General features: G+C 44.4%; 1 protein-coding gene across 2 annotated transcripts in view; it reads left to right on the top strand.

The window, feature by feature from the left end:
- The first annotated feature begins 2,463 nt into the window (after positions 1 to 2,463).
- Positions 2,464 to 13,947, top strand: part of CDH11 (cadherin 11) — an 86,814-nt gene continuing 75,330 nt past the window's right edge. The window contains exon 1 of one of the 2 annotated variants that reach the window (XM_006909726.2): positions 2,464 to 2,591. The gene's annotated coding sequence lies outside the window, so the exon portion shown is untranslated. The remainder of the gene's footprint in view (positions 2,592 to 13,947) is intronic. The other variant, XM_015587678.2, reaches the window with a different exon arrangement.

The following is a 13,947-nucleotide window of genomic DNA, read 5'->3' as shown; positions in this document are numbered from 1 at the left end:
TGCAGTATACCCACCCAGCCCCCTTTGGCCCAGTCAGCTCTTTGTCCCCCATGCTACAAGCACAGAAACAACTTAGATTTCTTACACTCATTTTTTTCTTTGCTACAAGCACAGAAACAACTTAGATTTCTTACACTCATTTTTTTCTTTTCTAAGAAACATGTTGTAGTCTAACATTTTCTACAGAATCCACAGCTCCTTTTTCTCAAATGTTTGCAGTGATCAGAGCTCATGGACAATTCACCCATCTATCTATTTTTGCTTTCCTTCTAAAGCTCTTAATTGTCTTTGCAGGCTTTTGGTAAAAGGAGTTTTATAGGAAACATTTTGCAGGGAGCTAAAGAATGCAAGGCAAAGTGGGAGTTCAATTCGTTTTTATAGATTTGAGAAATAAACTTTTTAAAACACGCTGGCTACAGATGCAACTGTATTATTAACTGCCTGGAGAAGGAAAACAGAGGAAACACAGGCTATGAAGTCTGCACTGCTGAATTCTGATCTCACCTCAGGCGTTATTGGCTGTATACTGTGGGCAAGAGTCTTATGCCTTTGAGTGGCGCGGTGAGATGGGTTTCATGATACTCAGAGTGTTCACGGTATTTAAAGACCATCCATTGGTGAGGCCTGTGGCAAATGTCTGTTCCATTTTTGTTTACAGTGTTTGAGTTATCTACTTTTGAATAACCTACCACCCCCAAATTTAATGGCTTATAAAAACAATTTATTATCTCATAGTCAAGTTGCATGAACTCATCTGGATGGTTCTTAGCTAGGGTCTTTCATGCTGTGTATTCAGATGGCTGGAGTCACACGAAGGTTGGATGTCCAAGATGGCATCTTCACTCACCATCTGGCACCTCAGTTTGGATGCCGGAACAGCTAGAGATGGCTGGGTGACTCTCTGCTTGTGCAGCTTCTCCACAGCATGGAGGTCTAGAGTATTCAGACTTCTGACACGGCATCTGACTTCTTCCCAGAGCAAGCTTTCCAAGAGCACCAGACAGGCTAATGGGTTTCTTGTGACTCAGCTTCTGAAATCATATTGTGTCCCTTTTGCCATGTTTCACTGGTTACCCAGGGACAGCTCAGATTCAATGAAAGGGGACTACACAAGGGCAGGAGTATCTGGGGTGTGGTTCATTGCGGAGGGAGGCATTTTTGGAGATTGGGTACAGTGTATAACACGACTGCAAAGTAGGGTCCTTCCTCATTAGTTACGTGCTGTGTGAACTGCCCCGTGTAGCTTTTTCTCCATTGCTCTACGTGCATGTGGAAATCATCTCGGTGCTACTCGGTCTCTGGCACCCTGGGGAGAGTGACAGTGCACAATACGATGGTTTTATTGTCCTTGCTTCAGTCACCAAATCAAGGTGTTATGAACAAATTTTAGATTTACAATTCGTCTTCGGCCCCTCACCAGGAAGGGTTTTTGCTTGTTGCTGTTATTGTTGTGGTTGTTTTGGAGAAGGCATTGTGTGTAAGAAGCTGTTAGGTGGAACCAAGATGAGGCAAGGAAAAGTGGATTTGGGGGGAAAAAATGAAGTTTAAAAAATAAAACCAAAGTAAGAAGCCGTTTAAGTCCTTAACGCAGGCTGAGTTGATCCTAGAAGGCAGAAGCTCTGGAGATGAAGGACATTCAAGAAATCCTTTATGCTGCTGTGTTCGGGAAGCTATGCCAGCCGCCACCTTCCTTGGTTCAGTGCCTCAGTTTTTAAAGAGAACAGCTGTTCAGACACTCCATAGTCTTCTCTTCATTCATTCAACAAATATACATTGAACAGCTGCTCTGGGCTAGGAAATATGTTAGACACTTAGGGAGATATGAAGATGAATCAGACCAGAATCCAGGCAGAACACAGCCCCCACATGGAGACTCTAGACTGGGGGGCAGTGCAAGGAGGGGGTGGGGATGTAATGTAGTCTTAATAAAGAATTGAGGCCCTGCCAGCCCAGTGCTCTGGTCTGCTGGCGTGGGTGTGACATCTATCACCACGGCCACAAATGTCACTCTTTGCTGTGGAGTCTGGCCAGGACAGTGCTTCTCACTTAAGGAGAGAAGGTACTTGCTAGGGATTTCAGTAATGTGGGTTCTACAGGAACTGGCTCTAAGACTTTATATTCCCCTTCCAGGTCTGTTATGAGTGCTCTAGCAGGTGCACGTGAAAAGTACATAGCATATTATAAGAAGTTATGAGTTCGACCGCTTTTGACTTTGTAATTAAAGTACCAAATGTATATACGGCTAGCCACAGCATCCTGTAGTACCTCTAGATCCATGATCAGTTTTCCCCACTCTGCACACCATTGTTAAATGGAACCATCTACCAACGTCCCATCCTACGGTCCACACGTGGATTGTTATCGTCTAAGAGAAAAGTCTGTCTTACGTACCCGTGTCTCGTAGTGTATCACTTTATTAATCAGTGTCACCTCTAGGTTACTAATGATCCTTTCACTTTTTTGCAGAAATCACTGTATTTTCGGTTCAGTGGCCCCGTGACGATCATTCCTGTTGCCATTTGTTGAGTGACCAATCAGATGGGTGGAGTCTGTTACAGAAATTGGCAGCAAGTGTCCAATGGGTGAAGAAGGTAAGACAGACCGGCACTGCTGAGTGATTCGAAGGTTACGGCATACAGGTGGATGTGGAGAGGATGCCTACCACGTCCGTCCCTCAGACCTGCCTTGGTTTGAACCATCACCAAATCCAAAGTAGAATCCGAGAGGGAAGTAGGTCTACTTTCTTGGGCTTTGAGGAAATCTCATTACTCACTATTGTTATTGGGTTTTCACTGTTGAACACCTATTATGTGCCAGCATAAGGATGATAATTTTCTTGACTGTAGAAGATTCAGAGGAGAAAGAAAGAACCAATGATGATTATAATTCTTTAGTGAGGACTCAACTGGGTAGACTAAGATGACTGCCCTGGTGCTATTTTCTCCTTTTCTTCTTTTGAAAAGAATTCTTTAAATATGAACAAGGAACCTCTTTTCCTTTTGGGACTTACATCCCAAAAGGAAAAGAGGTTGCTAGGAGGCTGAACCTATAAGATTTCAAAAGATAGCACCAGACCATCGGCCATGAGGCTGATTTCAGCCCCGAGGCCCAGTTCTGCCGTTCACTGTCTGTGCCCTTAGGTGAGTAAGCTCTTTTCTGGACCATGAGGGTGGTTACGCTAGGCTTCCTAACAGTTCTTATGTTTTAAGATTCTATGAATTCATTTATTTCCTCTATCTGCTCCAGTAGTAACTGGAGCTATTTTTATAGGATGTCCAAATATCCAGATAGAAAATTAAGAAGCAATCATACCAGCATGACTTATCACATGTTAGGGTTCCAGATCTATCTGTCCAAACGTCTATAAATCATTTCCACACAGATGTCCAGTAGGTACTTTAAATGCAGATTCAAAATGCAAGTTATGATTTTCATCTCTAAACCTTCACTTTGTCCTGTGTGTCACAATTCAGTGTAGCATCAAAATTCTCCCAGATCAGAAAAGGAATCCCATATGCCTCTCAATCCCTTACCACAAGGGCAATCTATTCATATTTATTCCTTTTGATTCTACCCTCTGATTATCTCGGAAATATTTTTATTTCTCTCTATCCCTGCTGCCTGCCACCATTCACATGCAAGCCAAATTCTCTTTCTCCCAGATTACTGTAATGCCCCCTAACAGGTCTTTTTACCGCTAGGGTTATTGCTCCCTGGTCAGTTCCAACATGATCTATCTTCCATATATATCCCGAACAGTGTCCCTTAGCCCAGATATTACGTGACTTCCCCACTTAATCCCTTTCAGTGACAGAGATCGGAACTCCTCAACAAGCTTCTAGCAATGATGGGGCCACTGTTTTGCCATCCACACCCGTACCCCCTGGCCCTCAGGCTACACATCCACTCTAGGATCTACCACATGGCACAACCATCACTTCATCAAAGCCCCATAATCTCTCTCTTCTCCCAAGCTAACTTTTATTTTATATCTTCGCTTGGACCTCACTATCTGCAGGGAGTTCTTTCTGATCTCCTAAGACTGAACTATGGGTGTCTGGTAGATGATGCTTTAGTATCAGAGATTACACCATTTACTGTGAGTTCCACATTGGGCTGTGATTGTCTGTTGAGTTGTGTGCATTCCCAGCTAGACATGGAGCTTGAGGGCAGAACTTATTTGGGGGCCACCATACTCCTAGTTGTAAGCACTGTATGTGACCTAAAGCAAGCTCTAGAAGAGACTTTAACAAAAAATGAGGAAGTAGGATTAGTGTTACCACAGAGGGAAAGTCACAATAATGGCATCTAATAGGAGTCAGACACATAGGTCTTTAAAGGTATCAGCTCCCTTAATCCCTGCAAAAGCCTACTGGGATAGATACTATTAATAACCAAGATTTTATAAATGAGAAAACTGAGTTTTAGAGAAGATAAGTAACTTGCTTATGGCCACATTGTCATACTTTTTATCCTTGGAAATTTTTATTCTTGGGAAGTCTGAGTTTATCTAGAGCTTATATCTTTTATCATTCTCTTCTTTTGCCTTCCCCCTGAATACATCTTCTACGAGGACAAAAAACCATTTCCTCCATAGAAGGCTGGAGGCTTTTTCTGCTGTCCACACAAATTATTGTTATGTAGATGGTCGTCATTCCCTGTGACTGGGACCTGTAAATCTTTGGTCATTTTCCACTCACATTTTAATATGAGTCTGTTTTGGGACAAAATTTCAATTTGGAGACCACCCCCCGTTCAAGTCTTCCTGGTCAGTGTGTGTGATGAGAATAAAACAATACGTGAAAACCCTCTTCGTGGAAGCAGAGTTGCACTTCCCTGCGAACGCCCATTTGATTTCGAAATTGTGTGCCTGACTCCTCTTGCGTTAGCCTGTTTTGCAGTCATTTGCTCTGAAGCCTGCTCAGCAGATGACAGCATCCCTTCTGTGGGAATGCCTGCGAATGGCGACAGCCCCGTTTCCGCCAAGCCAAATGAGTCTCTTCATTCCATCAGCCCTTTCGATTCTTCGATAGGACATGTAGCTGATATTTCGTATTTTTCTAGATAATAGGGACCATCAGAATGCGGTATCAGTGAAGTAGAGTCAGAAGTTAAATAGAAAGTACTTGAGTTTAATTTCTCTTCTAGGAAATGTGCTAGATTTATTTTCCACTTAGAAATTTAGAACAGCCTATTTTGAAGAGTTTTACGTAGCTTTCATTCCAAGAAGAGGAAGATAAACTATCCTAATGCTTTTAGTACCCTTAACACACACACACACACACACACACACACACACACACACATCATGGGACAGATGGAATGGCCCTTTCATCATTCAAGATAGGATTCTTATTTATTTATTTATTTATTTTGCCTAGAAGGAGGAAAGGACTTTTTCATGGTCATTCTGTAAAGTTTTGGAAGAACAAAACAAAACTAACCAACAACTTTGGCTTAAGACTCAGATTCTCGATCCCTAGCCAGTTAACAATGCTAGCATTTCTTGAACAGGCACCTATGACATGCCACACACACAGGCGGAGATGAAAGAGTAGTTTTCCTTTCCTGTCTTAATTTGGATTAAAAAAAATTTTTTCCCTCCAGATTCCTGAGTCGTTCATGTTCGGAAAGAGAGAGAGAGCTGGGAGGGAGGGAGGGAGGGAGGGAGAGAGAGAAAGGCTTGTAACAAATGATGGTGAAGTGGTTTGGGCTTCCAGGGTCAGCTCCCTGGCTGACTTCCAAGGAGATCCACTTGAGCTTCCATTCCTGGCGCATTTTTCTTACTTAAGTACCTCCTCAGGGCAGGGGGCGGTTACCTGAGTAGCTACAGGATAGGACTTCTGCCACCTGCTATCTTGCTGGGCTTTCAGTGGGGCACTGGGCCACATATATGAATGACTTGACGTGAAAACTATTTGTCTTTATGATCATGAAAAGTGAGCATACATTGAGACCCTCCGGAGTGATGATCAGCAGGGGCTGCTGGTCACAGGTTACCCAATTATCTTCCATTTGCATAAAAGTCAATCACAAAAAGCTGCTGGGGGGCAGCTCACCTGGTTCTGCATCGTCCCTGACAGTCTGCAATGTTGGCAGCCTGCCTCCCAACCCCCTGTGCCTGCTGGGTCTGTCTGTGCATGCACATTTCCTATTTTGGGATGTAGGCCACTGTGGAGAAAGAGGACAAGTATCTGTCTGTAGCTGGTGTCACGAGCATCATAAACAGACACTCGGTTCACTTGCAGACTACTTTTCAGATCTTCAATGTGTACAGTGTGACTGTCACTACTATAGTCGGCTAAGGGTTATAGGAAGCTCTCAGGTGTCAGGCAATGTGAATGTCCTACCTTTGCCCTGATCAATACATAAGGAAAACTTTCAACCAAAGCGGTGGTTCTTTGGTCCTGCTTCATTTAACTAATGATGAACAATGCAGAGACCATCCCTGATAGCAACAATGAGAGCTGATATTTATTGAACATGCCCATGTGCCAAGCACCGTGCTCCGTCTGAGGTCACCAGAACCTTGACTGGTCTGTGCGGTCATCATGATTCTCTTATAGATGAGGACACAGAGTTTCAGAGAGGTGAATAAACTTGCCAAGGGCCACATGATGAACAATGGGTGCAAAGTCTCCATTCCTAAGTACAGTATCTTCCAATTCTTTTTTATCTTGCCTTCCAGTCTTAACCAAGTTGGAGGGCAGTTATATTACAGTGCTTTTGGTATGGCCATGTCCTAAATCTCCACTGGAGTTATAAGACCTGGCGGCTTCTGGTCAGTGCAGCACTGTACGGCTGAACGTATGCACCGAGTGAGATGCAACACTTGGGGAGAGGAAAACAGAGCCCTGGATATGTTCAATCATCAACCATCTCTTCGTAACCATTTCTGTTTTGGCCCTTGGACTAGTTATTGGAGCTACAAAAATGAACCAAATGCACATACACTTGAGAAAACAACAATGAAACTAAAGTCATGCCTTCAAAGATCCCCCTTTCTTGTGATAGAGCTAGGCTGACGGACAAATAACCACAGCACAGGCACGGAGTCTCTTCTAGAAAGCTTCAGGGGTCCACTGGAGCACGGAGAGACTGAATCTGATCGAGGAAATCAGGGAGGAGGTGACCTTTGGGTTTAGACGTGAGGCATGAGTAGGAATGTACCGGGAGACGATCAGGAAGGATTTTTCAGGCAAGAAGAACAACATAGAAGTTCTTGAGTCAGTGTTTGCCCTGACTTAGGTGGTCTATTTGTTTTCATTTTTATTATCTTTAACTAGACGAGGCAGTTAAATAGATGAAGGTGGTTTGAAATTCAAAAGGTCTGCCGGGAGTTAAGGGTCCTTCAATCCCTATAATCTAGCCCCTGAATTTCTTTCTCTGAAGCAACTACTATTTTTGGTCTTCTGTGTGACCCTCCAGAGACTTTCTGGGCAGTCAGAAGGACACATGTCTTTGTGCCAAGACATGCGCATGCATCTCTATAATGCATGCCTCCATACAGTGGCTTTCAGCATATTTGTATATGGAAATGGTATCCAACTGTAAACGCTGTTATGCACACTGTTCTGTGCCTTGATTTTAAAAAGAAAACTTATATTAAGTTTTTCTCTGTGTGCGTTTTGCTTGCTCTTTTGATTTTAAACTTTCAAATGTATTTTGAAACATTTCAGACCTACGGAAAAGCTGCAAAAAGAGTACAATGAATTTGAATCTTTCATTTTTTAAATCATTTTGCCATGTTCCAGGCAATGGTTTGTATGAATTTAATCCCTAATCAAGGTACAGCTTGGCCGTCAGTTACCCAAAGACGTGCATGAGTTTCTTCTCCCCAGTGCTCGTGCAGTGAGATAACCCAGATGTACTTGACACTGAGAACGTGTCCTTCTCTGTGGCAGTTTCCCTGAGATGCCTTAAGGCAGCAAATCCACCCCCAGGATAGAGGGCAACTTGATACCTACCCACCTTGTGCTCATCTTTGGGAAAGAGATTTGTCCTGTCTCTTCAAGAAGTAAAGAGAAGCAGGTTTCTCGGGCAGGTGAGCATGATCCCTGCCCTTGCCTCCTGGGCCCAGTGGTCCAGGGTGGGAACAGACAGTCCAGGTGAAATTTAATCACTTCATTTCCGACAACTGGCCATTTGGATAGTGTGATTCTTCTGTTCTGCCTGTCAGAGTCAACACAGCACCTCAAAGGCTGGTGTAGGATTCCCTCCTTTTAAAGATCAAAGTGTCTGAGCACTGCTCAAGTTATCAGTGCACTTCCTCTGTGTATTACATGGCAAGGAATAGTTTGTACTCAAGATGAGAGGGCCTTTGAATACTATGACAGGCAGGAAGTAACCCAAGACGACAGTGTGATATGGTTTAGCAGCCAAGTGCCCTGGGCCCAGGAGGATTGTTTTCAGGTATTCATTCATTCATTCACTCTTCAAATAATTCCTGAAAGGCTTGGTGTTATTCTTTTATGCTTTGTGCCAAGACATGTGCATGTTCAAGATCTATGGGGTGACAGACATAGACATATCTCGGCTGAAGAAAACAGTTGAACCTGAGATTAATGGGGTGAAATCTCCGAAGAATGACTTCCTGGCCATTCATTAACTCATTCATTCACATATCAAGCACATTCATCGACTGCTTGCTCTGTGCAAAATCCACATTTGCACCAACGAATAAGACCATTGTAGTTCCCATTTTCTGGAACTCACGTGCCAGTGAGGGGGTGTTTCTCCTGACCCCCTGTTGGGTCTACCTGCTTCCTTAAGTTGGTTCCAACAGGAAGGAAGGTTCAGTGGCTCCCAGAGTATTTCAGGAAAAATCAGGACATTGCCCGTCAGCCCTCTCTGTCCCCATGTGATGTCTAAGCCACAGAACCACCATTTCCTCTGGAGGCTACTAACCCAAATTACCCTGTGCCCTGTGGGAGACTCGGAGCTCAAGGCAGTTTGAGAGAGCAGAGAGGGAAAGGTAACCAGCCATACTAAAATCTGCCACCAATTAATCGTGGTGGCTGAGAATGGAGAAGGCTGCAGCCAGGCACCTGGCAGAAACCTCCGTTTGGAAGCCTTAGAAGAATTGTGGAGGGGCTAGGAAGTTCATCTTCTTCAGAGGCTCTGAATTTTAGAATCTAAGCACCATTCCAATTGCCGTTAGGTTGTCATAGCAACTGTTCTTACACTTCTTTTCCCTAAGAAAACAATTTTTTAAAAATCGGCTTTATGCTTGCAAGGACCGGTACGAAGGCCCCTCTTTAAATGAATGTCTAGCAAGTTTCCTGCAGTACCTTATTTCTCTGTCTATAACAGATAATATTTTGGACCTCTCAACACTCCCAATTTCTCTTCAGAATTTCCACGTGAAAAATGAACCCAGGAGGATTGTTATTCATTGCCCCTAAACCTTTTACATCATGCTTTGGGCAAAGAAAGAAAAAGCATTTGTCACTTGTTTAGTTTCACTCGTCAGGGTTTGAGCCGGACCCCACTATGGCAGCGAGCAGCCCTGTGCTCACACAGAAATGGCCAGCAGGGTGGCTGGTGCTCAGGGTCCTGGGAGTACGGCCAGCTCCAGGCTCTCTTCCCCAGTCCTGCACCAACTGCAGCGTGATTTCTCTAAAATCCAAGTTTTAGCAAGTTGATTCGTTTGAAAAAAAAAAAAAACACCAAGCTTTGGAAGCATTTGTCCTTCACAGGATGAACTGCAGGGCCCTCTTGACTGACACGATCCGGCCCCCATTCCCTCCCGTCTCTGCAGCCCCATTCCACCCTGCCGTTTACTCCATCCATACCGTACTGCCGGAAGCCCCTGCACACTGATGCTTCACCCTCGATTCTCTTGCACAAGGTTCCTCCTCTGTCCCTATTTGTCTGGGTGTGTGAAGAAGGATCCTCTACTCCAGCTGGGGTTCCCTGACCCCGTGAGATAGAGTTTGTCGCTTCTTCTTTCTGGGTACCTTAGTTCCTTGGGGGTCTCAATATGTCTTCATGGGTCCTGGGCAACTTTGCCTTTATAAGCTCCTTTTTCAATAAAAAATGCTAAATCTTATGTTTTTTGATTGCCGTGGTATAAAGATGAATATAATCTTCTACCCTAAAAGGTCCATTTTCCTTCTGACTTAAAAAAAAAATTTAAAACATTCCTATGTGAGGATGTGGAAAAAATGGAACCCTTGTTTGTACACTGTTAGTGAGAATGTAAACGGGTGTAGCCACTATGGAAAACAGCATGGAGGTTCCTCAAAAAATTATAAATAATACTACCTCATGACCCAGCCATGCCACTTCCAAGTCTACCCAGAGAAACACCCCCATGGTCACTGCAGCAGTATTTATAATACCCGAGTTGTGGAAGCACCCTAAGTGTTCATCGATGGACGAATGGATAACGATAATGTCATATATACATAATGGCCTGTTATTCAGCCATAGAAAAGAAGGAAATCTTGTCATTTGCATCAGCATGGGTGACATCAAGGGCAACATGCTGGGTGAAATCAGTCAGAGTAAGACAGTGAAAGACGAATACCTATGATAACACTTATATGTGGAATCTTAGAAAGAAAACAAACAACAAACAAACGCAAATACAGAAAACAGACTGGTGGTTGCTAGAGGTGAGGGTGGGGAGTGGACAGCAGAGGTGAAGATGCTCAAAAGGTACAGGCTTCCAGTTAGAAATAAGTTTTAGATATGTAATGTACAGCATGGTGATTATAGTTAATAATACTGTATTGTGGTAAGAGAGTAGATCTTAAAAGTTCTCACCATGAGAAAAGAAATTATAGCTAATGCGTGGCGATCATTTCACAACATGTACAGATGTTGAATCATTATATTGTATACTTAAAACTAATATGTTATATGTTAATTATATCTCAATAAGAAAATAAGACCCTAAGTGTACTGAGGGCCCGGGCATGTGCCTCATGGAGAAGTAGGTGTTGACATTCCTTTGTGACCTCATTGCCATTTATTTGTCTGCAAACCTGCAAGAATCTCAAGAATGGAATTTGGCTGTGTCTTCTGTCACAGTGTCTGGGCTACATGTGCCTGCTTGGCAAATAGTCCTGCACAGGAAGGAGACACGGCCTCCATCCACCTGAGCCTTCTGCTGCCGAGAGCTTTGGCAGGCACTCTCTGATAAGCCAGTGCTTACTGTTCCAAGTCCATTTTCAAAAGGGACATCTTCGCTTCCTACAATCTTCACAGCCCCTCAGATTTCTCATAGAGCTTCCTTGTGCACTATCTACTCAGTTCCCCTCAGGTGGTCATTCTCCATCTCCTTCTATGGAAGAATAAACTGAGGCTCAGAGTGGTTAAACAGAGTCTAGAAAACAGTTGTCTCCTACCCACGGTCACACATGATACATGGCAGAGCCATGATTCTCATCCTTCCCCCCACCTCCAAGACGAGTGTCGGCATTCTTTCTATCAAACAGCAGAGCTACCAGCCCAAATTCAGGCAGGACTGCTTCATTTTCCTTTAACTTTCTTGGAAGCGCCAAGAGCTGTTAGAAACAGCAGATCCTAGTGTAGGTAAAATTGCTTCTAAAGAGGACACTGCTACCCACTGCTCAGTTCTCACTTCACTGGAGGACTGGTGCTCTCAGCCACTGGGAGTACTCTTGGCAGAGAACTTTCAGCTCTCCGACCCTTCAGGGTTTGCCTCAGTTGCAGCTATCAACCTCTGCCAAGGTCACGTCCCTTCCCGGGCTGCCCACATCTAATGACTGATCGATAAAGGTTTGGCCATCTCAGCTGTACTTGAGATCATTCTGAAGGCCCATCATCCTTAGCCCAGAGCACCACATAGGGCGGTCTGAGGCTGGTGTTGGGCCCACATCACGTCTTGTCTTCCCTCGGCTTCTCTTCCTTTCCCTCCCACATGTGTGGTTCTCAAAGGCACCCCTAACAAACATCCCCGTGTGAAACTCCATCTCACCGTTGGTTTCACAGCACACCCGCCCTACCACAAATTCTATTGACTATCTTGCAACAAGCTTTCTTGTGTCTGTACATGAATACACCAGATTCGTTTGTTGCTCCATTGTTTTCACTGAATGCATATTCATTGGATGCTTAGCAGTGTACTAGGGACCAAGATACTGTGGGGAACAAGGCAGAAAAGGACCTCTTGGACCCATGGAACTTAAATGTCTTCTACTGTGAAGACAGATTTTAATCCTGTTTCTGTATTCGAATTGTGCCTCTCCCAGAACATTCTAGCTGCCCCTGCACTTAGGTGGAGGGCAAGAGAAGTCTCTCATCGAGCCCTGATGACTGTTTCACAGAACAACTGCTGCTTCCAAGGGGTCGTTACCAGTGTCTGAAAGGCATTCTCTTTGTCCATCGTGGGACTTCTCTGTTATCTTTGCTTGGCCCTACCAGAGGGCTTGGGATGAAGTCTTGGTTAAGAGAGCTGTGGGCTGAACCAGGAGAACCAAGGCTGTTAACGGCTGTCCAGGATGAGTACTGGGGTGGAGGCCTGGGTTACAGATGGGAGGGCCAATGGGAATCAAAGTCCGGGCCCGAAATTGAATTGAAAAGATAAAATGGAGCAGAGACAGGTCTAGAGTTCATCTGAAGCAGGGTGGAATAAGGGATCAGAGAGTGAAATGGAGTTGCAATTGCCCATAGCCCTTACTTAAAATTATTTGATGACATCCCATCTTACTCAGAATAAAACCCAGACCCTAACTATGCTGCCAGTGTCATCCCTCCGTGGTGACTCCCTACCTCGCCCAGTCTGGCTGTTTCTGTCCCTTGAGTGGCCCCACCCCACTTCCAGCTTCAGGGTCTTGGCACTTTCTGTTCCCTCAGCCTCAGGTCCTCACACGCCTGGCTCTTTCTCATCGAATAGGGCTCAGCTTAAACGTTGCCCCCTAAGGGGCCTTTCCTGATGTCACAACCTCTAAAGCCGCACCTGCCAGCCCCTTCCCACCGCCAGATATTGGACATTTCATCATTCTGGCTAACCCGTCACAGCAGTCATCGCAATTTGTGAATATCGTGTCTATTTCCTTTTGTGGTTTACTTTTTTATCATGTTTTCCCCGTGAGATTCTAAGCCCCCTACCCCAGGTTCAGAGACATGGTCTGCCTTGCCCACCTCTGTATCCTCAGCGTCAAGAGCAATGCTGTCTATACCAGTAGTAGCTCAGAAAGTAATTCTTGAATGAATAAATCAATGCCTAATTCTCGAACGTTTCCCTTATTTGACAAGGAATATGATGGTTGGGTGCCTGCCTTAGAAAACTGGGTGGGGCAGAGGGCTGGAGCACGGGCTCCTCCATGCTGCTCAGTTGAGCACTCTCGCTCTCTCTCTCTCTCTCTCTCTCTCTCTCTCTCTCTCTCTCTCTCTCTCTCTCGTTCCTCCTGGGCCATCGTTTAGATTTGAGTAGCATCAGTTTCCAGAGCACTCCACTCTTGGGATGCCAGCAGCTGCATAATAGCTTCCCTGCGTGTGGATCTATGCATTAACACGGGGCTTTCGACCTGCTCCAGCTTGCCTGGCCCATCTCCCGCCAGGAAAAAACGTGCATCTGTAATACTCTGGAAAATTGAGGCTGACATGTAGCCTGGTACCCAAAGTGGTTTCACTCAAGCACACACAGAATAATAGCCATGCACTTAAATGCTTGAGCAGGTATCAATCGGAGGGATGTTCCAATAATCCATGTTTATAAAGCCCGTTAGTAGGAATTTTTGAAATAGTACTTACTCCACCTTATTCTTGACAAATGGTGTTTGTAACCATCGAGATATTTTATTTCAGTTCTGTGTCAGTGTTGTGGGGAGAAGGTTTCTGACAGTAGCAAGACATAAGCCATTTTTATTGTGCTGCTATCACTATTCTCATTGCTAAACTCGACTGGACAGTTCATTAAGATAAAAAATTAACAGCACATGCTTTGGGGAGAATAATCATGGAACATGACAGCTT

The sequence above is a fragment of the Pteropus alecto genome, unplaced genomic scaffold (assembly GCF_000325575.1).
Source record: "Pteropus alecto unplaced genomic scaffold, ASM32557v1 scaffold42, whole genome shotgun sequence".
In the NCBI taxonomy this organism is placed as follows: domain Eukaryota; kingdom Metazoa; phylum Chordata; class Mammalia; order Chiroptera; family Pteropodidae; genus Pteropus; species Pteropus alecto.
Note: the sequence above shows the minus strand (reverse complement) of the source record. Positions and strands in the feature narration are given on the sequence as shown.